This window comes from Bombina bombina, chromosome 11 (assembly GCF_027579735.1).
Source record: "Bombina bombina isolate aBomBom1 chromosome 11, aBomBom1.pri, whole genome shotgun sequence".
Taxonomy (NCBI): Eukaryota; Metazoa; Chordata; class Amphibia; order Anura; family Bombinatoridae; genus Bombina; species Bombina bombina.
This window is the reverse complement of record NC_069509.1, coordinates 95,310,489-95,322,518: the sequence shown is the minus strand read 5'-3', so window position 1 is coordinate 95,322,518 and position 12,030 is coordinate 95,310,489.

The window sequence follows — 12,030 nt, the reverse complement described above, 5'->3', positions numbered from 1 at the left end:
TTTTAGATATCTGATAGCACATCAGCTGGTTCTATTTGTTCACTTTAGTTTAATTTCCTATTAGGCTATAAACTGGTCACCGTTGTAAAGGTTGTGTATTACTTTTTCTGTTTGCACAACCAGTATTGTAGTGTTTTTAATTCCATGCAGGGCAGCAATTCTTATATTCTCTGTCTGTTTTATAAGTAGCAACAATAAAAGTTACATTTTATGTTGCAAAGTGTATTATTTATTGGAATCTTACTCTGGCTTTGTGCCTATAGGCATTTCTTTTACCTATTTTTGTGGGTTATTTTGTTAAATTGGACACTACATGTTAAATAAACTATAGCCTATCGATTCATACAATTATATAATTACAAGTCCCCATCCTGAACAGGAGAAAACTATGCATTAGTGTAGTAGAACAAATTAACTGGGAGCTAAACACACAATATCTCACAATACAATGTACGGCGTGGTACTTCTGACTCATGGGTCTTCATGAATGCTGAGTCCATGGGAGAAACTGTGGTAGAGCTACATTATATATAGTAATATCTACATGGAGTGTATTGAAAGTTATTGCTTTAAAGTGCAAACTGTCATAAGAGTATCTCACAAAAGCAATAGCTATCACCAAACTCTCAAATAATAAAAAATTATAACCGGTTTAATTTTCAAGTAGCTGCACTTTGAGGTCTTATGATGCAGTGATTATGTAGTTCAACTAATGAAATGTTTGTAGAGTGGGATAGTAACAGTCGCATCCACTGGACTCTCAGAGCCCAATTGCCCAGTGTACATCATGTGGCAGTAGTGGAGAGCCTCCGGCACTGTAAGGTTTCCACTCCAGGTTTTCGTTATTACTTCAGTTTTCCTGCACTCACCTGTATTTAAGGCATGTCTCCGCCCCAAACAAGTGCTTAGTTATTGTGTTCAGTACAGCTAAGCTGTTTGCACTGTTTGTTAGAACAGCCCTTTTGTCTACATATTGAAGCAGATAATAACCGAATTTCTGGATTACAAATACCAGCTGCAGCTGGTCCATTAAAAGTCTTTTCGTCTCAGTACAGAAATCTAAAGAATCCTGCTGGACTTGCCTAAATATCCTCTCTCAGGTTCGAGTCTGTTTACACTGCGTGAATTGGTTCAGCCTTTTACTGCCGTCACTACTGGGAATTGTTTTACAGCTGAGTTCACACTGAACCCGCGATCAACCGAGACTTACCCAGGAAACCATCAAGTGAGTGACAACTTTAACTTACGTCCTGTCTGTACACAGACTTGTTACATTCCCCAAACTGACAGTGATATGGTAAGCAGCGATAGGAGTTTAGAAAGCTGCATTCATTACAGCGCTACGGAACCAGAGTGACGTCACTGAAAGGGAACTCACCAGGAGTCTGTCACGCCCCTGCCTCTGGCTTCAAGTTTCACTGCGCTAGTTCACCTTAACAAATAGGGACTCACCGAAGCCTGTCAGCTGCTGCAGGAGACAAGACCGCACACAGGCTTAGTCTGTCACGTTAACTCCTGAGTAAGCCGTGCTGCGCTTGTTCTAATACTAAAGGTGAAAGTAACCATTCCATTCTATTTTCATCTCACGCAAACGAAATTGCTACATTATATGGTAGCCATATCGCAACATATTGACAAAAGAAGTCATTTGAGAAACTTCACTCTGATACATCACAGCCTATGCTAAAACAATAGTCTGTTACTCAGAGTGATAAATTCATTAAATTAACATCTCTGGCAGTTGAGATCCTACATCAGATAAGCCATTACAGAATAACTAAGCCAGTATTATGGATCCAGCCGAGCTTCCACAAATTGTTTTCAACCTGTCCCAAAGGGTAGACCAACTCAGTCAGGGACTAAGAGAGTTACAACTGGAGAATAAGACTTTGCGAAAGGTCATAAAAGACACCATCACTCCAAAACTGACAGCTCATGAGACCTCTGCTGAACCCTTTATTGCTCCACCAGATTTCTTCCATGGAGACAGAAATCAATATCGACACTTCAAAAACGCTTGCCTACTCAATTTCAGTCTCAAACCCAAGTCCTATCCCAATGATAGGGTAAAAGTACTCACCATGATAAGTTACTTAAGGGGAGAAACCCGCATATGGGCTGACACTCTGTTTGAGACCAACAATCCGGTCTTATCATCCTTCTCATCATTTCTAGACCTTATGGATGAACTGTATAATGATGCCAACCTGCAGATTACGGCTGAGAGCAAAATGAGGAGATTGAAACAAGGAACCAGACCCGTGGAACAGTACATAACGGAGTTCAAACAGTATTCCATTGACTCTCAGTGGAATGCCGTATCCCTCAGAAACCAATTCCGGCTTGGCCTTTCTGATGCAGTCAAGGATGAACTAGCAAGAACAGAGTTGCCAGAGACCCTTGAAGGCCTTATGAGGTTAAGTAGTCAAATCGACAGAAGATTGAGGGAGAGAAGATCCGAACGGCAATACCCAGACCAGGCCTACAAAAAGGTTTCCACTCCCAGCCAACCCATTCGCAGGTCATCTAGTCCTCCTTCTGGCGCAGCTGAAGCCATGGACATAAGCATATTCAGGGGTCCCATATCTCCAGAAGAACGTTTAAGGAGGAAGACCAGGGGTCTCTGTATGTACTGCGGTGCCTCATCCCATAGTGTCAAGGATTGCCCATCCATACCTCAGAAAAAGAACAGTAAGTGCAACACTAACTTTACCTCTCAGATTGCACTTAATAAAAATCAACATTGTTCTCTAATTTTGTCTTTACAGTGGGCAAGTAAGCAGATGACCATTCCAGCCATTGTGGACACAGGAGCTCAAGGGAACTACATTGACAGTTCTTTAGTGTCTATCAATAAAATACCTGTAATCAAAAAATTGTCTCCAATATCACTTTGTCTTGTTGACGGCTCTGAGATTTCCTCCGGGCCTATCACACATCACACTATCCCACTCTCAGTCACTACCTTAAAGAATCATCATGAACATCTCTCTTTTGATGTGATCACATCCCCTTTGTTTCCAGTAGTTCTTGGTCTAACTTGGCTACAACTACATGAACCTCAGATCACTTGGAAATCTCTCTGAATTCAGTTGAACTCACAGTATTGCAAACAAACATGTCTTAGGCAGCACTTACTTTCTCTGAGCTCCACTTCTGAGCCTCATGTACCCCTCGAATACACTCACTTCTCGGAAGTCTTCAGTAAAAAGGAGGCGGAAACACTTCCCCCTCATCGTCCTTACGACTGTCCCATAGATTTGAAACCAGGAACATCCCCTCCTATAGGACATTTATATCCGCTTTGTCAATCTGAGTTAGACTATCTGAAAACCTATTTAGACGAGAATTTGAAGAAAGGCTTTATTCGTCCATCCGTCTCTCCAGCCGGAGCCGGAATATTTTTTTGTCAGAAATAAGGATCATTCCTTACGCCCTATCATCGACTTCATACAGCTAAACAAGATTACCATCAAAAATCGCTATCCACTCCCACTGATTCCAGAACTCATCAAGAGATTACGGCATGCTGCTATATACACTAAGTTGGACCTGAGGGGAGCCTACAATCTCGTATACATCAGAGAGGGTGATGAATGGCTCACCGCTTTTAGAACAAGATACGGGTTGTAAGAGTATCTGGTTATGCCTTTCGGTCTCACCAATGCACATGCAACGTTTCAGTTCTTCATAAATGATATCTTCCACGATCTACTCGACATCTGTGTCATCGTTTACTTAGATGACATCTTGATTTATTCCTCAAATGCAACTGACCACATAAAACACGTGAGTTGGGTTCTGTCACGTCTCCAGGTCCACCGGCTCTATGCCAAACTGGAAAAATGCATTTTCCACACTAGGACTATAGAATTCCTCGGTTATTCCATTAGCCCAGAGGGCATTCAGATGCAAGAGGCTAAAGTTGATGCAGTAAAATCATGGCCTACTCCTGTTACTAGAAAGGACCTCCAAAAATTCCTTGGATTCAGTAATTACTATAGGAAATTCATTCACAATTTTTCTAGAATTGCGAAGCCCCTTACCAAGCTTACCAGCCCAAATTATACATTCCATTGGTCTAAAGATGCTGCTGATGCATTCAGTTTCCTTAAGGATTCTTTCTCTTCAGCTCCTATCTTGAAGTACCCTGATCCCGACCTTCAGTACATTCTGGAAGTTGATTCATCGGACTATGCACTCGGTGATGTTCTTTCACAATGCGAAACACCTAAGGATCCTCTATTCCCTATTGGGTTCTATTCCAAGATCATGTCATCAGCAGAAATGAATTACTCCATTGGAGATAAGGAATTACTGGCTATCAAAAGAGCGCTAGAATTTTGGAGACATCTTCTAGAAAGTACCTCCAGCCCCATCACAATATACACCGACCACCGAAACCTTGAATTCCTGCAAAACAACAAGACTTTATCTGCCAGACAGGTGAGATGGAGCCTCTTCTTTAGCCGATTCGATTTTCAAATCATGTACAGGCCAGGTTCTAAAAATGGAAAAGCAGATGCTCTGTCCCGTAGAGATCCAAGACCCATTCAGCAACAACCACCTAGTTGCATATTACCTCCTGAGAGGTTTTTGGCTCTACTGTCTATTTCAGTTCATGACTATGAAACTGCCTTAGCCTCGGAGAACCGTACCCCATTGAACTCCTTAATAAAGAAGGATGTTTTTTTTTTCCATGGCTCTAAGTTATATGTGCCAGAGACACTTAGAGCACAGATTATCAAGGAACACCATGACCCACCTTTACTAGGTCATGCAGGTATCAGACGCACCAAGGAGTTGATAACCAGAACTTATTGGTGGCCATCAATGGAAAGTACTATCAAAGAACACATTCAGCAGTGTAACAGTTGTATAGTATCCAAACCTGAGAGGCAACCTCCCTACGGACATCTTATGCCTCTGGAGATTCCCACATCACCTTGGGCTCACTTAGGTATGGATTTTATAGTAGACTTACCACCAAGCTCCGGACTTACAACCATCTTAGTTGTAACAGATCACTTCACTAAAATGGCCCATTTTATCGCTTACCACAAGTTACCTACTTCTTTAGAAACAGCACAACTGTTCTTGAGCCACGTAGTACGATATCATGGTTTACCAACCATTGTAACTACTGACAGAGGAAGCCAGTTTACCTCAAGGTTTTGGAAAGCACTCACTAAGACACTTCAAATCGAACATCGACTAAGCACAGCTTTCCACCCCCAGACTAACGGCCAAACTGAAAGGCTAAATCAATGGCTCGAACAATACCTATGTTGTTACTTTTCTTACCATCAAAACAAATGGTCATCCTTCCTCGCCATGGCCGAATTTTCATACAACAACACGATCAATAGCACTACCAATTACTCTCCTTTCTTCGCAAATTATGGGTTCAACCCTAGATTCAGTATTCATCATTCTTCCTCAGAAAATACACCATCCGTTGATGAATTAGTTCAAGGGCTGGCCGAAAACTTCCAGCATATACGCACTAATATTCAGCATGCTCAAGCGTCTCAGAAAAAGTACTATGACTTACAATGAAGAGCCGCCCCGAAGTATAAAGTAGGAGACTTCGTATGGTTGTCAACAAAAAACATTAAATTACACCTGCCCAGGAAGAAACTGGCCAGTTTATTCGTCGGACCATTTAGGATTATACGTGTTATAAACGAGAATGCTGTCACCCTGGAACTACCCGATTCATTGGTAATTCACCCCACGTTCCACGTCTCTTTGCTCAAGCCTTATGTTGGTCAGGTCCCTTTCATACCTCTCCTTCCTCCTGATCCTGTACACCTGGACAGCAATGTCTATGAAGTTCAAGATCTGTTGGATTCAAGATATTCGAATGGTGAGCTTCAGTATCTCGTGAGGTGGAAAGGCTTTTCTCCCGAGGAGGACTTCTGGGAACCCCATACCCACATAGATGCTAAGAGGCTAGTTGCACGCTTCCATAGACATTTTCCACAGAGACCTAAACATCCAGCCGTGGTCGGCTTGCTTGAAGGGGGGGACCTGTAAGGTTTCCACTCCAGGTTTTCGTTATTACTTCAGTTTTTACAGGCACATTGTTTCCTCCGATTCAATCTCCCCAAAGTCAAATGTGGAAGGGCCCCAGCCTCAGTCATGGAACATGCATGGGACTGATACCCCATCTCCAGACCATGAGCAAAATCATCAGAGCACACCTGGGAGTTGGCCACATCCCCAAGTATACTCATCCTGTGTCCAATCTTGTCAAGATGCTGATAATACTCTGTCAGGAACCCATCATCTCTCCTGTCAGGTAATCCCTGAGATGGATGAAGTCCTCTGTCTGCTGTGTGTAATGCTTGTGGGATACTCCTCTACCAGACCGAACTCGTCCAGTAGTCTTGTTATCCCGGCATCGAGCCGGAATGATATGGAATATCCCAGAGCAGAGTAGGTTTGAAAGATGAGATAAATGGCACTCACCACAGGCAGGACAGTCCTTGGCGGCAACAGGCAGGAAACCAGAGACAAACCACTAGTGTGGTCAGGCAGGCAGGGTTCTGCAACAGTAAGGCAGTCCAGAGGTAAACCACTAGGATGGTCAGGCAGGCAGGATTTGGCAACAGTAAGGTAATACAGGGGTAAACCACTAGGATGGTCAGGCAGGCAGGGTTTGGCAACAGTGAGGCATTCCAGGGCAGATAGGGGTTAACAGGTAGTGGTCAGACTGGCAGAGTTCAGCAACAATATCAATCAAGCAGTTAAGGGTTAAAGATATATATCAAAAAACAAATGGGACCCTACTTGTGCACACGTAGTGTGTCCAGGAAAAAGGTGCGCCTTTTTTATGCTCCTCCCCAAGTATGGGCTTAACCAATAGGTTAACAGTTAAACTTGGGATAGATCCTGAATAGATAATCCTATGGCCAGTAATATATTGTGTAAAAAATTATTGGAAATATGTATATATCTCCTTAAATGATATAAAAAGTGTAATACAATAAGATCATTAATAATATCTCTATTGATATAAAAAAATGGAACAACAAATAAAAGCAGTAAAACTATAGACACATTACTTTAGGTATAGTCCTCAAAGTCATGTGAAATGGAGATCAACGTCCATTTGTACAAATAAGTGTCCCAATAAGAAGATACTTCCAATCTGGAATGAGATGGATAAGTGGGCCCAATCAGTGGCTGCTCTCTCCAAAAGTATTGATATAAGATGACCTTCGTTCTAAAAAGAAAACAAAAGAAGAGGCGCTCTGGTACAGATGATCCTTATGTATAAAGAAATTTATACTTGGACACAAACATAATACTCACAAAGGTGTTTGCACATGCAGTGCAATAACAGGTAAGCCGAAGCTTCAGAGCCGCTTGGCTGACTCACTAATAGCAAAACAGCTGTTTCTTAGACAATCATGCAACAAACGAATCCAAAGGTGAATCTGTAAAATGAAGTAAAGAACGCCCTTGGTGCAGATTATCCCAGGCGCTATAACACACAGCAAATATTGATGGGTATATACTCACAAGCGGAGTTGCACAATCAGTGCAATATCAGACGAATCTTAAAGAGCCATTCGGCTGACTCCCCTCGATACCGGATGATAAGTGGTAGTTTGGTGGCTGACCGCTGGTAATTACGGTCCGTACAGGAGATATATGGGGCCCAATAGTCTTGGATACAGAGAATAATATCTCACAGCAAGGTGGAATGAGTAAAAGGCTTTATTAAAAACTTTTAAAAGTTGTTTAGCAACACGTTTCTCAGCTAGTATGCCGTTTCATCAGGCTATATAAAGACAGAGAGGCAACTATTCACTATAGGCTATAGTTGCTGCCCCTTCTTTCACCTATCAACTAATATCTTGTATATATTGAAGTATTCACATTGTTCTCAGGTGTTTGATTTAAACACCATCTAATGAATATTAGAGGTGTGATAGGGGTTAACAGGTAGAGTGATAAGACTGGCAGAGTTCAGCAACAATATCATTCAAGCAGTTAAGAGTTAAAGAGGCAGAGTGATCAGACAAGCAGAGTTCAGCAGCAGTATCAAGCCAGCAGTTAAGGGTTAAAGAGGCAGAGTGGTCAGACAAACATGGGTCAGCAACAAAATAACAATCCAGCATACAAATCAATAACACCCAGGAGAACAGTAAGTAACACCTATATTTGGGCAGTGATAGGTAGAACTGAAGTTACTTACATAGGTGCAGGATTTGCGCCACAGGAGATCCAGACCGGCTTCTGCAGGAGGAAGCATGCGGCAATGACGTCACTGCCGCACGCAGAGTGGAGCCTACTCCCCCCTAGGCAACGAGCAGACAGCAGGTGCCGTGTCCCTAGCAACAGCTAGAGCAGCATGGTGCGACATAGCCCCCTCTCTAGGGTTCCCTCCGGGAACCTGAGTCGGCCTCAAAGGATGAGCTGCATGGAATCTAGAGACCAAGGATGGAGCATGCACATCAAGGGCAGGAACCCAGGAATGATCCGCCACAGAGTAACTCTTCCAATGTACCAGATACTGCAGTTGTCTGCACCTGTATCTGAAGTCCAGGATCTTAGCAACCTCATAGTTAGGGTCACTATGGACCAGGAGCGGAGGAGGAGGAGGAGCTCGGAGCTGGGTATATCTGTTCCTGATGTAAGGCTTGAATAGTGAAATATGGAAGACTGGGTGTATGCGCAGAGTTTTGGGCAACAGGAGACAGTCTTTTCAGGACTTTGTAAGGACCAATAAACCTAGGCCCCAATTTGTAACAGGGTTGACGTAGACAAATGTGTCGAGTAGCGACCCAAACACGTTCACCCTCTGAGAGGGCATGTACAGAAGCTCTATGATAATCAGCAAACTTTTTATATCTAGAGACAGCTGAATGTAACTTAGAGAGAATACGTTGCCAATGAGTGGTGAGTTCGGTAACGTGTCGGTCTGCAGCAGGAACCCCAGTCAATTGAACAGAAAGATGGAAGACACGAGGTTGATACCCTGCTGCGGTTTGAAATGGAGAACATCGAAGAGAAGAGTGCCAATGAGTGTTTCTTGCCATCTCCGCTAGGGGTAACAACTGGGACCAGTTGGTGTGGAGAGCGTTGACAAAGGCTCTAAGATAAGCCTCAAGATCCTGGTTTACTCTCTCAGTTAGACCATTGGTCTGAGGATGGTAGCCCGAAGACAAGGAAACCGTGATTCCAATCAACTTACAAAATGCTCTCCAAAAGGTAGAAATGAATTGTGGACCTCTGTCAGAAACAATATTCAAAGGAATGCCATGAAGTCGTACTACATGCAGAAGGAAAAAAACATGATAATTCTTGGGCAGAAGGCAGTTTTGTTTGGGGTACAAAATGAGCCAATCTGGAAAAGCAATCCACCACAACCCAGATAACCGTCTGGTGGTCAGAAGGAGGAAGGTCCATAATGAAGTCCATTGTTATGTGTGCCCATGGTTGTTTGGGAATGGACAATGGTTGGAGCAAGCCGGGAGGCAAGGATCGGGGAGTTTTGTTGGCAGCACAAGTTATACAGGCTTTTACATAATCCTGAGCATCAGCCTTCATAGCAGGCCACCATACGTGTTGGGAAAGACGCTTAAAAGTCCTTGTCAAACCAGGATGTCCTGAGAGTTTACTGACATGAGCCCAGGAAAGTATAGGAGTGCGTAGGTTCAGAGGTACAAAAAGATATCTGAAGCCACGGGGCCTTCAGGAGGTTTATTGGACTGGGCACGTTGCAATCTTTGAAGAAGGGTGGTATTCAATTGAGCAACCACACAGGAAGGGGGTATGATATATTCATTAGGAGCTTCAGAGGAATCGCTTGAGTGAGGAAACTGACGGGAAAGGGCTTTCACCTTCTTGTTTTTGGTCCCAGGAAGATAACAGATCCCAACGTTAAAGTGGGAAAAGAACAAGGCCCATCTGGCCTGTCGAGGATTGAGTCGATGAGCTGTCTCTAGGTAAGTCAGATTCTTGTGGTCGGTAAGAATCTGAATGGGATTAGCGGTGCCTTCCAACCAATGACGCCATTCCGTCAAGCCAATCTTAATGGCTAAGAGTTCACCATTACCCACATCATAATTCCTCTCTGCAGGAGTAAAACATTTAGAGAAAAAGGCTACAGGGTGCGACTTGGAGGTTAAAGGATCTCTTTGGGTTAGAACTGCTCCAGCCCCAATCTCGGATGCATCAACCTCTAAAGTGAACTGTAGGTCAGGATCAGGATGGCGGAGCACAGGAGCAGAACAAAAGGATTTTTTCAGATGAGAGAAGGCATTTATGGCTTCAGGAGGACAATGTTTACAGTTTTTGTTCCGTTTTGTCAGTTCAGTGAGTGGAGCGACTGTTTGGGAAAAGTTCTTTATAAACTTGCGGTAATAATTGGAGAACCCCAAGAATCTCTGCAATTCCTTTAAAGAAGTAGGTTGGTGCCACTCTAAAACTGCGGTGAGTTTAGCAGGATCCATAACAAAATCTTCTTTTGAGATGACATAGTTAAGGAACTGGATCTGAACTTAGTCAAACTCACATTTTTCTAGTTTGGCTACTAAAGAATTGTCCCTGAGACGTTGAAGTACCTGTCTCACGTACTTATGCTGCTCTTCCTGAGTGGAAGAGAAGATAAGGATGTCATCCAGGTAGCCGATGACAGTGCGATTGAGGAGGTCATGGAAGACATCATTGACAAATGCCTGGAAGACTGCAGGGGCGTTACATAACCCAAAGGGCATTACGAGGTATTCATAATGCCCTGATCTTGTGTTGAAGGCGGTCTTCCATTTGTGGCCTGGGAAGATACGGATCAGATTGTATGACCCACGTAAGTCTAACTTGGTGAAGAAGCGAGCATTCTGGAGCGAGTCATAGAGCTCGGTGATCAAAGGAATGGGATCGCGGTTCTTGATAGTTATATTGTTCAAGGTCCTGTAGTCGATGCAGGGTCTGAGCCCACCATACTTCTTGCTAACGAAAAATAAGCCTGCCCCAGCAGGAGAGGAGGAGGGGCGAATGAAGCCTTTAGCTGGATTCTCTTGGATACATTCCTCCATAGATTTGCTTTCAGCTTTGGAGAGTGGATAAGTTGTCCCTTTAGGAAGTGGGGCTCCAGGAAAGAGGTACATTTTGCAGTCATAAGGACAGTAGGGTGGTAGCACGTCGGCTGCCTTTTTCTCAAACACATCTGCAAAGTCAGCATATATACTGAGGGAAGGTTTGGAGGAGTCTGTATACTGGCTATGGGGATATGGAGTAGAGGAGTGACTTTAGCAAGGCAGGAATGGAAACAGCAGGCACCCCAGGAGGCCAGTTGTCCTTCAGCTCAGTCAAACTTTGGATTGTGTATACGAAGCCAAGGAAGACCAAGGATGACAGGCTGTGGTGGAGAATGAGTGACCTCGAACTGCAGCTGTTTGGTATGAAGGACTCCCACAGTCAGGGTCAGGGGTGCTGACTCAAAATAGATTAACCCTGAACCAAGGGGGGTGCCATCCAGAGTAGTAATTTTGAGACAATGTCTTTTCTGCAGAAGAGGCAAGCCAGCTTGAATCATAAAACGGTGATCCAGAAAGTTTCCAGCTGCCCCTGAATCAATGAAGGCTTGAGTGCGGACAGTGTTCTGGAGAAAGGTAAGGGTTACAGGTACCAGAATCCGAGTGGAGTGAGGGGATTTAGTAGTGATCATGCTTAGAGGTACCCTAGTATTATTCCCTAAGCATTGGCTTTTCCCGGCTGAAGGTCACAGTCCTTAAGTTGGTGGGTGTTAGACCAGCAATAAAAGCATAGTCTCAATCTCCTTCTTCTCTGTCTTTCAGATTCTGAAGGTTTGAAGGAGGAGAGATCCATGGGTTCCTCCACTGGTTTAACTAGAGCTGTTGAAGGGGAAGAGGATACTGCTGCACTCGGACGAATAGGAGGATGGGAGGGAAGCACCCTCCTAGTTCTGTGTCTTTTGACTTGTATCTCTTGGAAGCGAAAGTCCAGACTGATGCAAAGCATTATTGTCATACTTCCCCTTTAAGATTATAGTAT